Here is a 13,757-nt window from a genome sequence, read left to right as displayed (position 1 = left end):
TCATTTGTTTGTGGTGGGAGGAGGCTCTAGGAATTAACTACTTAATCCAAAATATGTTGAATCGTATGGTCTAATTGCAACAATATGCATAATCATTTTTTGAGAAATTGGGGTTAAACCCATTAGTGAAAACTCACCCACACTCTTTCTTACACAGTGACCTCAGCCACTGTAAAATACACAAGTGTTGTCTTAATCTCTCTCTCTCTCTTTCTGTTCACCTCTACTTCAATTCAGCCTTCTATCCGAGAAAGATGATAAACAAGGAAGGGCAAATAAGGGTATAATTAGACAGAGACTATTCAAAGGACCCAATCCTATTGATTAACACTGTGTTCCAAGAGCATGTAGGACTGGATGTATTCCAGGACTAAACTTTGGCAAGAACACAGCAGCACCTGTTACTGTAAGCAGCAGCCCTTTTCAAACTCACCCACAGCGGCTTCTCTGTGGTGCAATTCCACATGGCTGCAATATGTGTGTGAATGCCAGGACCACCTAGCCCTCCAACATTTCATTGACTGAAAATAGGGACATGCCTATGAATGTTTGGGGAGTGTGGCTAAGCAACCTGGAAAGTGTTACGTAGAATTCTGACTGCAAGCATGGCATCCAGAAGCCAGGCCGGATGGCATCCATCCAAGAGTCCTCAAAGAACTCAAATGTGAAATTGCCGATCTCCTTGCTAAAACATATAACTTATCCCTGCAATCAGGCTCCATACCAGAGGACTGGAAAGTAGCAAATGTAACAGCAGTTTTCAAGAAGGGATCCAGGGGCAAGCCCGGAAATTGAAAGCCGGTTAGCTTAACACCCGTTCCAGGCAAATTGATGACAAGCATCCGCAAGGATAAAATTTTAAAGCATATAGAAGAACAGGCCCTGTTGGGAGAGAACCAGCGTGGCTACTGCAAAGGTAAATCTTGCCTCACAAACCTTTTGGAGTTATTTGAGAGTGTAAACAAGTGTGGGGATCAAGGTGATCCAGTTGACAAAATATACCTGGACTTTCAAAAAGCTTTTGACAAAGTTCCTCATCAAAGACTCCTGAGGAAACTTAGCAGTCATGGGATAAGGGGACAAGTACATGTGTGGATTCCTAACTGGTTGAAGGACAGGAAACAGAGGGTAGGTATACATGGAGAGGGAAGTAAGAAGTAGGGTCCCCCAGGGATCTGTACTGGGACTGGTGTTCTTTAATTTATTCATAAATGATAAGTAAGACCCCCTGGTGGTGCAGTGGTAAAACTGCTGCCCTGTAACCAGAAGGTTACAAGTTCAATCCTGACCAGGGGCTCAAGGTTGACTCAGCCTTCCATCCTTCCGAGGTCGGTAAAATGAGTACCCAGAATGTTGGGGGCAATATGCTAAATCATTGTAAACCGCTTAGAGAGCTCCAGCTATAGAGCGGCATATAAATATAAGTGCTATTGCTATCTAGAAGTAGGGGATAAGCAGCAAGGTGGCCATATTTGCAGATTATACCAAACTCTTTTGGGTAGTGAAATCCAAAACAGATTGTGAGGAGCTCCAAAAGGATCTTTTCAAACTGGTTGAGTGGGCAACAATTCCATTCTAGGGTTCATTAGGAAGGAGAGAGAATATAAAACTGCTAGTGTTATAATGCCCTTATACAAAATTATGGTGTGGCCACACCTGGAGTACTGTGTACAATTCTGCTCACCACATCTAAAAAAGGACATTGTAGAACTGGAAAAGGTGCAGAAGAGGGCAACCAAGATGGTCAGTGGCCTAGAGCACCTCTCTTACGAGGCAAGGCTACAACACCTGGGGCTTTTTAGTTTAGAAAAAAGACGACTGTGGGGAGACATGATAGAGGTCTATAAAATCATACATGGTGTGGAGAAAGTGTATAGAGAGAAATTCTTCTCCCTCTCACAAAACATTAGAACCAGGGGTCATCCCATGAAATTGATTTCCAGGAAATTTAGGACCAACAAACAGAAGTACTTTTTCACACAACACATAATCTGCTTGTGGAATTCTCTGCCACAAGATGTGGTGACAGCCAGCAACCCGGAAGGCTTTAAGAGGGGTTTGGATAACTTCATGGAGGAGATGGCTGTCATCGGCTACTAGTCGGAGGTCTATAGACCACCTCCAGCCTGAAAGGCAGGATGCCTCTGAGTACCAGTTGCAGGGGAGTAACAGCAGGAGGGAGGGTATACCCTCAACTCCTGCCTGTAGTCTTCTGGCGGTATCTGGTGGGCCACTGTGTGAATCAGGATGCTGGACTAGATGGGCACTGGGCCTGATCCAGCAGGGCGGTCTTTGGGTTCTTATGTTAAGCATGCCTACAAATGGAAAGCAGGTAATGAAGTTTTATTTGGAATTGCCAAAGTAGATAAGCCAAGCCCAAGCCCTGTAATATCTGACTGATAAAAATAAGGATACATATGTAACAATTCTCATACCTAGAATTATTGCCCAAGCCGCCGCCCCCCCGACTATTACACATTGCTGAAAGTTGGATTCCATGTGTTATATGCTGTGCACTGAATAATCCAGTGTTTTATGTTTTCCCCGGTGCTGCTAGGACTCTTTTAAGGGAAACAGAGCCCTCTCGTGTCCCAGTACCATCTTGGAAGGCACACATAGAGCACTGGGAAGTGTAGAGCTCTATGAGGAAAGTGCAGGAAAGAACACTACTTTCTAGCAGTCTGTACACACCTTCTAAGATGTTGTTGAGGTTTGAAAAGCCTATCTTAAAGCCCCACACCCGGGACTGGGGAAAGTACAGCATTTGCGAAAGTGGAAAATTATTCTTGCACTGAAAGTTTTTTGCCGGAGTGGCCCCTGCTTGAAAAATAGTGAAGATCACTGGCATAATTCCTTAGTGTTGTGCACCAGTATTCCCTGTAACAGAGATTAGGAGAGGAGAGCTGGTCTTGCGGTAGCAAGAATGACCTGTCCCCTTAGCTAAGCAGGGTCCACCCTGGTTGCATTTGAATGGGAGACTTGATGTGTGAACACTGTGAGGTATTCCCCTCGGGATGGAGCCGCTCTGGGAAGAGCAGGACAGTTCCCAGTTCCCTCCCTGGCAGCATCTCCAGGATAGGGCTGAGAGAGATTCCTGCCTGCAGCCTTGGAGAAGAATAGAGGAGAGCTGGTCTTGTGGTAGCAAGCATGACTTGTCCTCTTGGCTAAGCAGGGTCTGCCCTGGTTGCATATGAATGGGAGACTTGGTGTGTGAGCACTGTAAGATATTCCCCTTAGGGGATGGAGCCGCTCTGGGAAGAGCAGAAGGTTCCAAGTTCCCTCCCTGATTTCTCCAAGATAGGGCTGAGAAAGATTCCTGCCTGCAACCTTGAAGAAGCCGCTGCCAGTCTGTGAAGACAAAAACTGAGCTAGATAGACCAATGGTCTGACTCAGTATATGGCAGCTTCCTATGTTCCTATGATTCCCAGATGTTGTTGACTACAATTCCCATAATTGCCAAGCAGAAGCCAGGGATTCTGGGAGTTGTAGTCAACAACATCTAGGAATCCCCGTTAGAGGGAACACTGTTGTATACCCATACATGCAGGCGCACTAGGAATAAAATGCATCCACACACATCCACTTAGAGATTTAATTTCTAGAGACTTTGAGGAGGGAGCTGAATCCCGAAGAACGACAACTCATATCTGGCCAGCAGGTGGGGTGTGTGTGGGATGAACAAGGCATTCCAAGAGGCAAAAACAGGTTTACCAGGGACATGTTCCAGAAAATAGGAAATGTCTCTGGTAAATGGGAAGAGTTGGAAAGTATAGAATCATGAATAGAGTCTTTCTCACCTGGTTTTTCTCCATGCTCTCGCCTGGCCCAGTTGGGTGAGTAAGATCCACATGAATTGGTCCCCCCTCATGTGGTTCCTATTCACATGCATATTGCTGCCATATGGGATCACACCACATGAGATCGCATTACAACCTACAAAACAAATGGATGTTAATATTTAACATAACAGCATATTTGTAGAGTCTGCTCTTTGGCAACTCCTTGGTTTAAAATATGCGCACACGCACACATACACACACACTTTCCAGAAATGTCTATCAGTAGTGAGATGCATCAGAGCTCAACTTTACAGCGATCCAGAAAAAAAGACCATTTTCCTTTGGAGGAATATAACTTGGAAATCTAAAATTTGTAAACTTATCTTTGCTAGTTTTGGACTTGTTTTCTGTAATTTTTGCAAATAATATTGGGTATGTATTTTTAAAAAATAGTTTCAGACCTTCTAGTTAGCCCCGCCATCCTCACAGACAAGGTTAGGCAAGGGGCTTCACACCCTTTTCCACCCTGGTGCACAGTGTCACAGGGTCCCTTCTAGTGAGGAGAGAGGAGGTTATGGAAGCAGAACCACATGTGGTTCCACTTAGAGTATCTTAAGGGCATTTGGTTTTATCATAGGGAAGGTCAAATACATATACTGTTGTTTTTAGTAATAAAGCTTTTCCCTACATGTAGTGGTTTTCCTGTACTACAGGATGCTGCTGTGGCTATGGCAAGCTCAATCTACGCTGTGTACCACCACATGGATGATAAATACAGATTGCAAAAGTAAGGTTGGCACCTTTTTGACCTGGAATATCTGCTTTATCTGCGCTAGGTCAGTGAGACATTTGGAGGTGTCAGGCAATTGATGACCATAAAGCATGGTGATGCAGCAGATTGTGGACACTATCCTGAGCAGGTCACAGGAGCCCACCTAGCACTGCCTCCCATGGATGGTCTGCAAAGGAAGGAAGATGAAATGGCACCATGGTACTTTTCCTCAACCCCTTCCTGCCTTTTCTATTAGGAACGGGAGATATTTGAAAGAAAGGATTAATTGGGGAGGATTAATTTGAGAGAAAAGAGGGATGGGGGCACTCTTTTGTACTCCACTCCAGGCAGCAAAATGTCAAATGCTGGTCCTGATGGCAGGTTCTCCACCACAGTGCCACATGGTGACCTCCGCAGGCCCATCCATACTTTCTTTATCCTTTCTCAGTAGAGCAGTGTTCTTCATTGTAAGGCCTCTCCTCCCAGAGAGGAGAGCTGGTCTTGTGGTAGCAAGCATGACTTGTCCCCTTGGCTAAGCAGGGTCTACCCTGTTTGCATTTGAATGGGAGACTAGACGTGTGAGCACTGCAAGATATTCCCCTCAGGATGGAGCCGCTCTGGGAAGAGCATCTAGGTTCCAGGTTCCCTCTCTGGCACCTCCAAGATAGGGCTAAAAGAGATTCCTGCCTGCAACCTTGGAGAAGCCACTGCCAGTCTGTTTAGATAATACTGAGCTAGATAGACCGATGGTCTGATTCAGTGTATTGTAGGAGAATTCTCCTACTTGGATATTAAAACTGTTCTCCTGCAAAAGGAAGCTTTTTTCATATACCAACTTAAAACTTTAGAACCATTGGGTTTAAATCAGGTCAATGACCTGGCCAGTTACTTGTAAGACTAACAAGAAGAAGAGATAAATGTAGGTGCATTTTGGTGTTACTTAAGTTTGTAAATAATGGAACGTTTACACATTTTGCAGATTCTTGTAGACTTCTGAACCTTTATCTGTAATAGAATAGGTAACATCTTTTTTCTTGTGATGCTTTGATGTTGGCGTTCTCTGCACATGTGTGTTACTACCTGCAATCTGAGGTATTTATGTGACTGATTGGATAATGAATATCTAGTTGTTAATTAACGGAAATGTATAAGACTGAGGGAGCTTGAAGGGTATATTAAGCAGCATTGCAGGAGTTGCTTTTTAGAATGACCTTGTAAGAGTAGAGTTCCAATGCGAAACTACTGGAAAAGAGCCAATAATGAAAGTTATCTAAAGTAAGGTGTAACAAAGTAAGTAAACCTTTTCTCTCCTTGAGTTTAGATAACGATTGTGTTTAAAGTATTTTAATAGTGAAGGGATCACTGTATTATTGTGGTTTTTTGATTCTTTGTAGAATGAGCCACTAAGACAAATTGCTAAAAACTTCTCCTGATGATGCCCTGCTTAGAGCAGGAGGAAACAGGCTACAAACTACCTAGATACCTGCTTGCCTAGGATACCTGCTTGCCTAGGATACCTGTCACAACGAATCACAGCAAGAATGGATCTTATGGAGCAGTAGCAAGACTGAGTAAATATAAGAACTGATCCTGTGATACACTACAGGAAACTTTTGATTCATTATACATCTAATGGAACTTTTGATCACCTTCTGACTCTTCAGCTACCTCTTGGGACTCTTTCTTTGCCATTGTGTGCTTTTTCCTTGTCTATATGTCCATACAATTGTCCATTGTGAAAATTATCACAGATGTGTGAGAAATTGGTTTGTATGGCATTTTTTTTGATACCATGGGTTTCTTTGGCAATGTGATAATAATCTATGGTGTGTAACCTTTCTATAGATTATATACACGGTCTATATACATGTTCCTATGTATATGGTTTCTTTCCTTCTTCATCATCCGTGTGTGCTCCTCATTTTTCTTTCTGATTCAGTGTATGGCAGCTTCCTATGTTCCTAAGGCCCAGGGGGAGATGGTGACACTACTACTGCAACAAATATTTATATACCACTCTTCAACCAAAGTTCACAAAGCACTTTACATAGAAAAATAAATAATACATAAATAAAACAGTCTCCTGTCCCCAAAGGGCTCACAATCTAAAAAGAAACATAAGGCAGATACCAGCAACAGCCACTGGAAGGATGCTGTGCTAGGGCTCGATAGGGCCAGTTGCTCTTCCCCCTGCTAAATATAAGACCATCACTTTAAAAGGTGCCTCTTTGCTCAGTTAGCAGAGGTTAACAGGCCCCCATCAACACTGTTCCCTCTAACAGGGATTCCCAGATGTTGTTGACTACAACTCCCATTATCCCCAGCCAAAGGCCATTGCAGTTGGGGATGCTGGAAGTTGTAGTCAACAACATCTGGGAATCCCTGTGGGAGGGAACAACCATAAGTGTGGTTCCCTGAGTAATTAATTGTTTGGCCTGTGTGAAGATCTGTGTGTGCAGGTTTCTTGGCACCATGCAGAGGTAACCATTCTCACTGTGCAGTGCCCGGTGCCAGGGGACTCCTTTCAGGGAAATGGAGCCCTCTTGAGCCCTTGCACATTCTTGGAAGGTGTGCACAGAGTGCTGAAAAGTGTTGCCCTTCTTAGAGCTCTTAAAAGAGGGATCAATTTCTTTTAAAGGACCCTCCCAGCACTGAGAAAAGTGCAGTATTGTGTGGGAAATGGCTCTCTCATTGAAGTTCTTTTTGCCAAAGTGGCCTCCACTTGAAAAATAACGAAGACCACTGCAGTAGAAAATAGACACACACACACACACTCCGCAATCCATGTGCTTTGGCTAACTTATGTAACCCTGCTCAGAGTGCTTTCTGATAGGAATGTCCCCGGAACTGTTCCGGAGGCGGCGAGGGTTCTCCCTTAAGGGTGGGGAAGGGTGCACTTACCCCTCCCACTGCATTTCCCCTGCCGGCGCTCCATTGTATCAAGGCCTCTTGGGGCAGCAGTGTACCTCTCCGCCTCCCTGTTGCCATCCTCAGCTGCAAGTGGCCAGAAGTACCGGGTGTGCAGGTTCCGAGTATTAGCAGTTAGGGATTAGGTACCCAACCTCAATATTGACAGTTAAAAAGGAGTTAAAAACACGGTTTTGGGGTGGCGGGAAAAATCCTCTGAGGTCATTTCTGGCCACCATTTTGAGAAAATGAGCCATTTCGTGGTTCATTTGCTAAAAATATTTCTGTGATACTTTTGTGGAAAAATGATTTGGAACTGTGGACAGCTGGAGACCCAAAGCTTCATTTTGATTTCCCACCACCACCACCATTTTTGCCTTTTTCTTCAGCCTCCAGGAACCTAACTCCCCCATTCCCATTGCCTCATTATCCATGGTTCTGTTATCTGCAGTTGTAGTGGAGAATGGAACCCCCGTGGATAACAAGGTCCACCTGCAGTTACAAGCACTTTGTATTTTGCTAGGAGACATATCAGTGGTCAGTGAAGTTCTTGTGAAATCGGTGTTATGTGGTCCCTTTAGATTGTCCCAGAGACCAAACTGGCTGCTGCATTCTATACCAGTTGTAGTTTCCAGGCTACGTACAAAGTCAGCCCCCATAGAGTGCATTACAGTAGTCAAGCCTGGAAGTTACCGGCATATGTACCCCTGTTTTAAGGTCACTTACCTCCAGAAATGTGCGTAGCTAGCGTATCAGCCGAAGCTAATAAAAAATTATCCTGGCCCCTGCTGGATGCAGTTAGACCATATGATATTTTGGATTAAGTAGTTAATTCCTAGAGCCTCCTCCCACCACAAACAAATTATAGGGCAACTGACATCTCTACTTTCTCTCTCTTAATGTTATTGGTACAAAAAAATACAAAAAGTGATCTATAAAAGTTACATCTGGCACCCTTTCCCCCCAGTTTTAAATTTAAAGGCATTCAATTAATTTAGTTGTTCCAGTTTTGCTAGAGACAGTAGGGACAATAAAACTATTTGAAAAAAGAAAAAAAGGTTTGTAGAATGGGAATATGACTGAAGGGGGGAAAACTGCATTTTTAAAATCATACTTATTAGAATCTTACATAGGAAACTGCCTTATACTGACTGACACCACTGGGCCATCTAGCTCAGTATTGTTCACACAGACTGACAGTAGTTTCTCATATAGACAGACTACAAGCCGGTTTTACATGCATTATTTTTTCACAGTATAATGTTAGTTTAGTAAGCATTCTGCTCCTTAGCAAGTGTGTATATGGTTGCTTGAGACATTTTTAAAAGCTTACCATGGAAAAACCCAATCACGGAATATGATAGATTTCAGACCCTATCACATTTGTGGGTGCCAGGAGTCGAAATCAACTTGACAGCACACTTTACCTTTACCTTACAACTTGCTGCTTTGTGTAATTGTTGTTCACCTCGTCTTTGACTTTGAAACCAAGCAGTGGTAGAATAAGCCACAAGTACTTCCCCAAGTACAGCCTTGCTATTAACTAACAACCTGAACCAGGTTGTTAGTTACCTGAATCAGGTAAAAGTGAAGCAGGGTCTGTTTGTCCGCTCCCCCCCCGCCCCCGATAGGCCAAGCCACACTTATCTGGCTGTTGGGTTGCTCTGTAAAGTCATCTGCTCTGTGAGATGCTATAGCAATGGCATTTTAGAGCAGCATCATTGGCGCTTCTGCTGAAATTGGGGGTCACGGCTGTCCACTTTTATTAGCCTACTTTCCAGTGGGGTTATGAGATGACCCAGCATTCCGTGTGTGTGTCCGTCTATGTGCCCCCCCCCCCGCAATCAATTTTGTAATGCCTGGACCAATATGAGCAAATTTGGTACAGTTGTAGGGACACTTCAGTGGCATAGTTTGTGATGATGTTACCCCGGAGTCAAGATGGCGGACTTGTGAACACTTGAGACACAAGTGGCCTAACTTGTGGACTGTCTAACCAATTTGAACCAAATTTGAACCACAGTTGTAGTGAGTGACAGACAGGGACACCTCAGTGGCATAGTTTGTAATGATTTCATGCACCCTGACCCTAGGTGGCGGCTCCGTGAACATTTTAGGTGCAACTGTGTACTGCTTAACCTATTTGAACCAAATTTGGTACAGGTGTAGGGATAGTGAAAGGAAAGTAGGCAGATTACTTCTTACTAGAACAACCTGTAATTCTTTACATAGTCATGGACTGAAGGTATGACTCAGTATATTTATTTATTTATTTATTTATACACTTATATCCTGCTCTTCCTCCGAGGGCTCAGAGCAGTGTACATGGTTATGTTTATCCTCACAACAACCCTGTGAGGTAGGTTAGGCTGAGAGATACATGACTGGCCCAGAGTCACCCAGTGAGTTTCATGGCTGAATGGTGATTATGAACTCGTGTCTTCCTGGTCCTAGTCCAACACTAACCAGCCAGCTTCATCTTAGTATAGGATAGAAGAGAAGAAATGGAGAATGTCCTCCCTTCAGAAACTTCTGTGACCCCACCCCGCCATTCTTCATTATTTTTGGTAGATAGTTAAAACATAACTTTTGTGTTGTGCCTCTTTATGAATGGTTTTCTGCTGGCTTTCTTGGTTCTTTGATATTTGTATTGGCAGATTATCAGTGCTGGGATTTTACTATTGCTTGTTATTTTTTTTTTCTTATGTTGATTCTGTTAAATTTTTATTGTGAGCTGCCTTTTGGCAGTGAAGATTTAAATGTTTTAAATGGGATTGTAATGTTCTAATACTTTCCTGAAAAATGGGGTCAAATTGGCTTAGAGAAGTGGAAAATCTTGATAAAACTTTTATTTCAGTCTTCGGCAACTACACACTGCTTGTATTCATCAACCTTAAGGAGATCAGTTGTCTTGTAATGTTTTGTAAATTGTGTTGTACTTCAGAAGAGAAAACTTCTCAAAAATGAGGCGACTGGTAAAAAGGAAGCTGAAAGGGAAAGTCAGAAGGGTCAAATCATTCCAGAAAGCATGGATCTTATTTAAAATCACAATAATAGAAGCTCAGATGGAATGTATACCAGGAAGGAACAAATATACTATTAAGTTCAGAAGGACACCAGCATGGCTAACAAGAAGAGTCAAGGAAGCTATAAAAGGGAAGAAGACTTCCTTCAGAAAATGGATGGATGGATGGATGGATGGATGGATGGATGGATGGATGGATTACAAGCTGTCAAGTTGGTGTCAACTCTTAGTGACCACATATATAGATTCTCTCCAGGATGATCTGTCTTTAACTTGGCCTTTAAGGTCTCTCAGTGGTACAGTCACTGCTATTGTAATCTAGTCCATCCACTTTGCTGCTGGTCATCCTCTTCTTCTCTTTCCTTCACCTTTCCCCAGCATTATGGACTTCTCAAGGGAGCTGGATCTTCGCATAATGTGTCTGAAGTATGATCGTTTGAGCCTGGGCATTTGTGCCTTGAGTTAAAATTCTGGATTGATTTGTTCTATAAGCCATTTGTTTGTTTTCCTGGCTGTCCATGGTATCTTCAAAAGTCTTCTCCAGCACCAAAGTTCAAAGGTGTAAATGCTTTTTCTATCTTGCTTCTTCAAAGTCCAGCTTTTGCATCCATAGAGTGTCACGGAAAAACCATTGCCCGAACTATTCTAATCTTTGTAGGTGTAAATATGTCACGGCATCTAAATATCCTTCCAAGACCTTCACTGCTACCCTACCAAGTGCTAGTCTGCAGCATATTTCTTGACTGCTGGATCCTTTACTCTTGATGGTTGATCCTAAAAGGCTGAAGCTATCTACCAATTCAATGTCTTCATTGTCAATTTTGAGGCTGGTTGCTGTACCCGTTGTCATTAGTTTAGTTTTCTTTACATCTAGTTGTAGTCCCATTTTTTCACTGTGCTCCTTGACTTTCATTACTAGAGCTTGTGAAAGTCCTGCCCAAATGAAGAGAACAGAAAGAAACATAAACTCTGGCAAAGGAAATGCAAGGAGACAAGAAGGGATGCAAAAATAGAGCTTTAAAAGCATATAGGTAAAGTGTCAAGGGGAATAACAAAAACGTCTTCAAATATGTCAGAAGCAGAAAACCTGCCAGGGAGTTTAGATGATTAGGGTGTGAAAGGGATTATTAAGGAGGATAAGGAGCTTGTAGAGAAGCTGAATGAGTTCTTTGCATCTGTATTCATGGTGGAGGATACTGACCATATACCTGCTCCGGAACTGAGCTTCTCAGGCTTGGAGGCTGAAGAACTGACGAGAGAGGATGTTCTAGACTTTCAAGGAAAACTAAAAATTATCAAATTACCAGGGCCAGATGGCATCCACCGGTACTTTTTCACACTTGTGAAATTCTCTGCCCCAAGATGTGATGACAGCCAACAACCTGGATGGCTTTAAGAGGGGCTTGGATAAATTTGTGGAAGAGAGGTCTATCAATGGCTACTAGCCTGAGAGCTATAGGTCAGCCACAAAGGTAGGATGGCTCTGAATACCAGTTGCTGGGGAGTAACTGCAGGAGAGAGGGCATGCCCTCCTCTCTTGCCTGTGGGCTTCCCAGCGGCACTTGGTGGGCCACTGTGTGAAACAGGACCCTGCACTAGATAGGCCTTGGACCTGATCCAGCAGGGCTGTTCTTATGTTTACCCAAATGTGAAATGTGTCGACTCAGTGCACAGCTGCTGTGAAAAAGGCAAGTTGCATGCTAGGGGTCATTAGGAAGGGGATTGAAAATAAAAATGCTAATATTATAATGCCCTTATACAAATCTGTGGTGTGGATACATCTGGAATACTGCATACAGTGCTGGTCACTGTATCTTAAGAAGGACATTGTAGAATGAAAAAAGTTGCAGAAGAGGGCAACCAAGATGATCAGGGCCTGGAGCACCTTAGTTATGAGGCAAGGCTTCAGCATCGGGGGCTTTTTAGTTTGGAAAAGAGGCAACTATGAGAGAGGTGTATAAAATGAGAGAGGTGTATAAAATTATGCATGGAGTAGAGAGAGTAGATAGAAATTCTTTTCCCTTTACATTTTTCACACAGCATAGTTAAGCTGTAGAATTCTCTGCCATGGTATGTGGTGATGGCTAATAGTTTGGCTGACTCTAAAGGGAGCTTAGACAAAACCATGGAGGACAGGTCTATCAATGGCTACTAGTCTGATGGATATAGCCCACCTCCAGCCTCAGAGGCAAGACGCCTCTCGTAACAATTGCAGGCGAGAAACAGCAGGAGAGAGGGCATGCACATAAATCTTGCCTACCTCTTGCCTATGGGATCCCCAGAGGCATCTGGTGGGCCACTGTGTGGAATAGGATGCTGGACTATAGGCCTTGGGCCTGATCTTATGGTGTTCCATGCTTCCCCTTAAATTGCAGTATATAGTCTGACAGCATTAGGGTTTATTTTGTACCCCAATTGCATTGCATAGGAAACTGACTAGTACCTACTGCACAGTGTTTTCTCTGTGTGTGTGCGCGCGCACACACACACACACACACACACCCTGTTAACCTGATTATTTTGCGGCTGTTCTGTTCCTGTACTCCCAGAGGGAAATAGTTAATGATTTTTTTCCCCACTTTGCAGTTTGTATAATACTCGAGGCAGCCCACCTAGGCATTTGAACACAGACACCCCGCAAACACACACACCAGATTAATAAAGTGCACTTTTTATTAGGGTGAGAGTTGAAATAAATAAAATATTTAGGAGAATTTCTCTGTAGCAAATGGTGACTTACATTAGGATTGTGGATAAAATCAGGCACTTAATTTGATCTAATTCGATGCAGGTGCTATTGGAAATATTTTCATTGATTTGGCTGTGATCAAAACAATTGTCTGATAGGGCCCGGTTAAATTAGATCAGATGCAAGGGTGTCTGATACACCCTGCTGTTGTGGGCTTACCTGGTGGCAGTTCGGTGGGTTCTCCTTTCTTTGAACCTCAAAAAGCTGTTGCAGTAGTAGTACTGCTGCATAAGGGCAGGGACACAGCTTCCTTCTCTGGAACATTATGGGATGGCTCCTGGGGATGAAAGCAGTTTTTAAACACGACTTCTGCCTATGAAGGCAACAGCTTTTTGAATTTCAAAGGTGGTTGAAGAGCCCACTGTTTTGTCACCAGATTAGGCCCTCAGTACATGAAATGCTTGACTAACAAGCAGAAGGTTGCCGGTTCAAATCCCACTGCTACTATTTCAGGCAGCAGCGATATAGGGAGATGCTGAAAGGCATCATCTCATACTGCGCGGGAGAGGGCAATGGTAAACCCC

At 43.4% G+C, this 13,757-nt stretch overlaps 1 protein-coding gene across 5 annotated transcripts in view; it reads left to right on the top strand.

The window, feature by feature from the left end:
* The window catches only part of EYA2 (EYA transcriptional coactivator and phosphatase 2), a 210,011-nt gene that overhangs the window by 9,975 nt on the left and 186,279 nt on the right, over positions 1–13,757 (top strand). The window contains exon 1 of one of the 5 annotated variants that reach the window (XM_053247339.1): positions 5,754–5,842. The exons of the other annotated variants lie outside the window; for them this stretch is intronic. The gene's annotated coding sequence lies outside the window, so the exon portion shown is untranslated. Of the gene's footprint in view, positions 1–5,753; positions 5,843–13,757 lie in introns of those variants that run through there. 5 annotated transcript variants of the gene reach the window in all.

The sequence above is a fragment of the Hemicordylus capensis genome, chromosome 4 (assembly GCF_027244095.1).
Source record: "Hemicordylus capensis ecotype Gifberg chromosome 4, rHemCap1.1.pri, whole genome shotgun sequence".
In the NCBI taxonomy this organism is placed as follows: domain Eukaryota; kingdom Metazoa; phylum Chordata; class Lepidosauria; order Squamata; family Cordylidae; genus Hemicordylus; species Hemicordylus capensis.
Note: the sequence above shows the minus strand (reverse complement) of the source record. Positions and strands in the feature narration are given on the sequence as shown.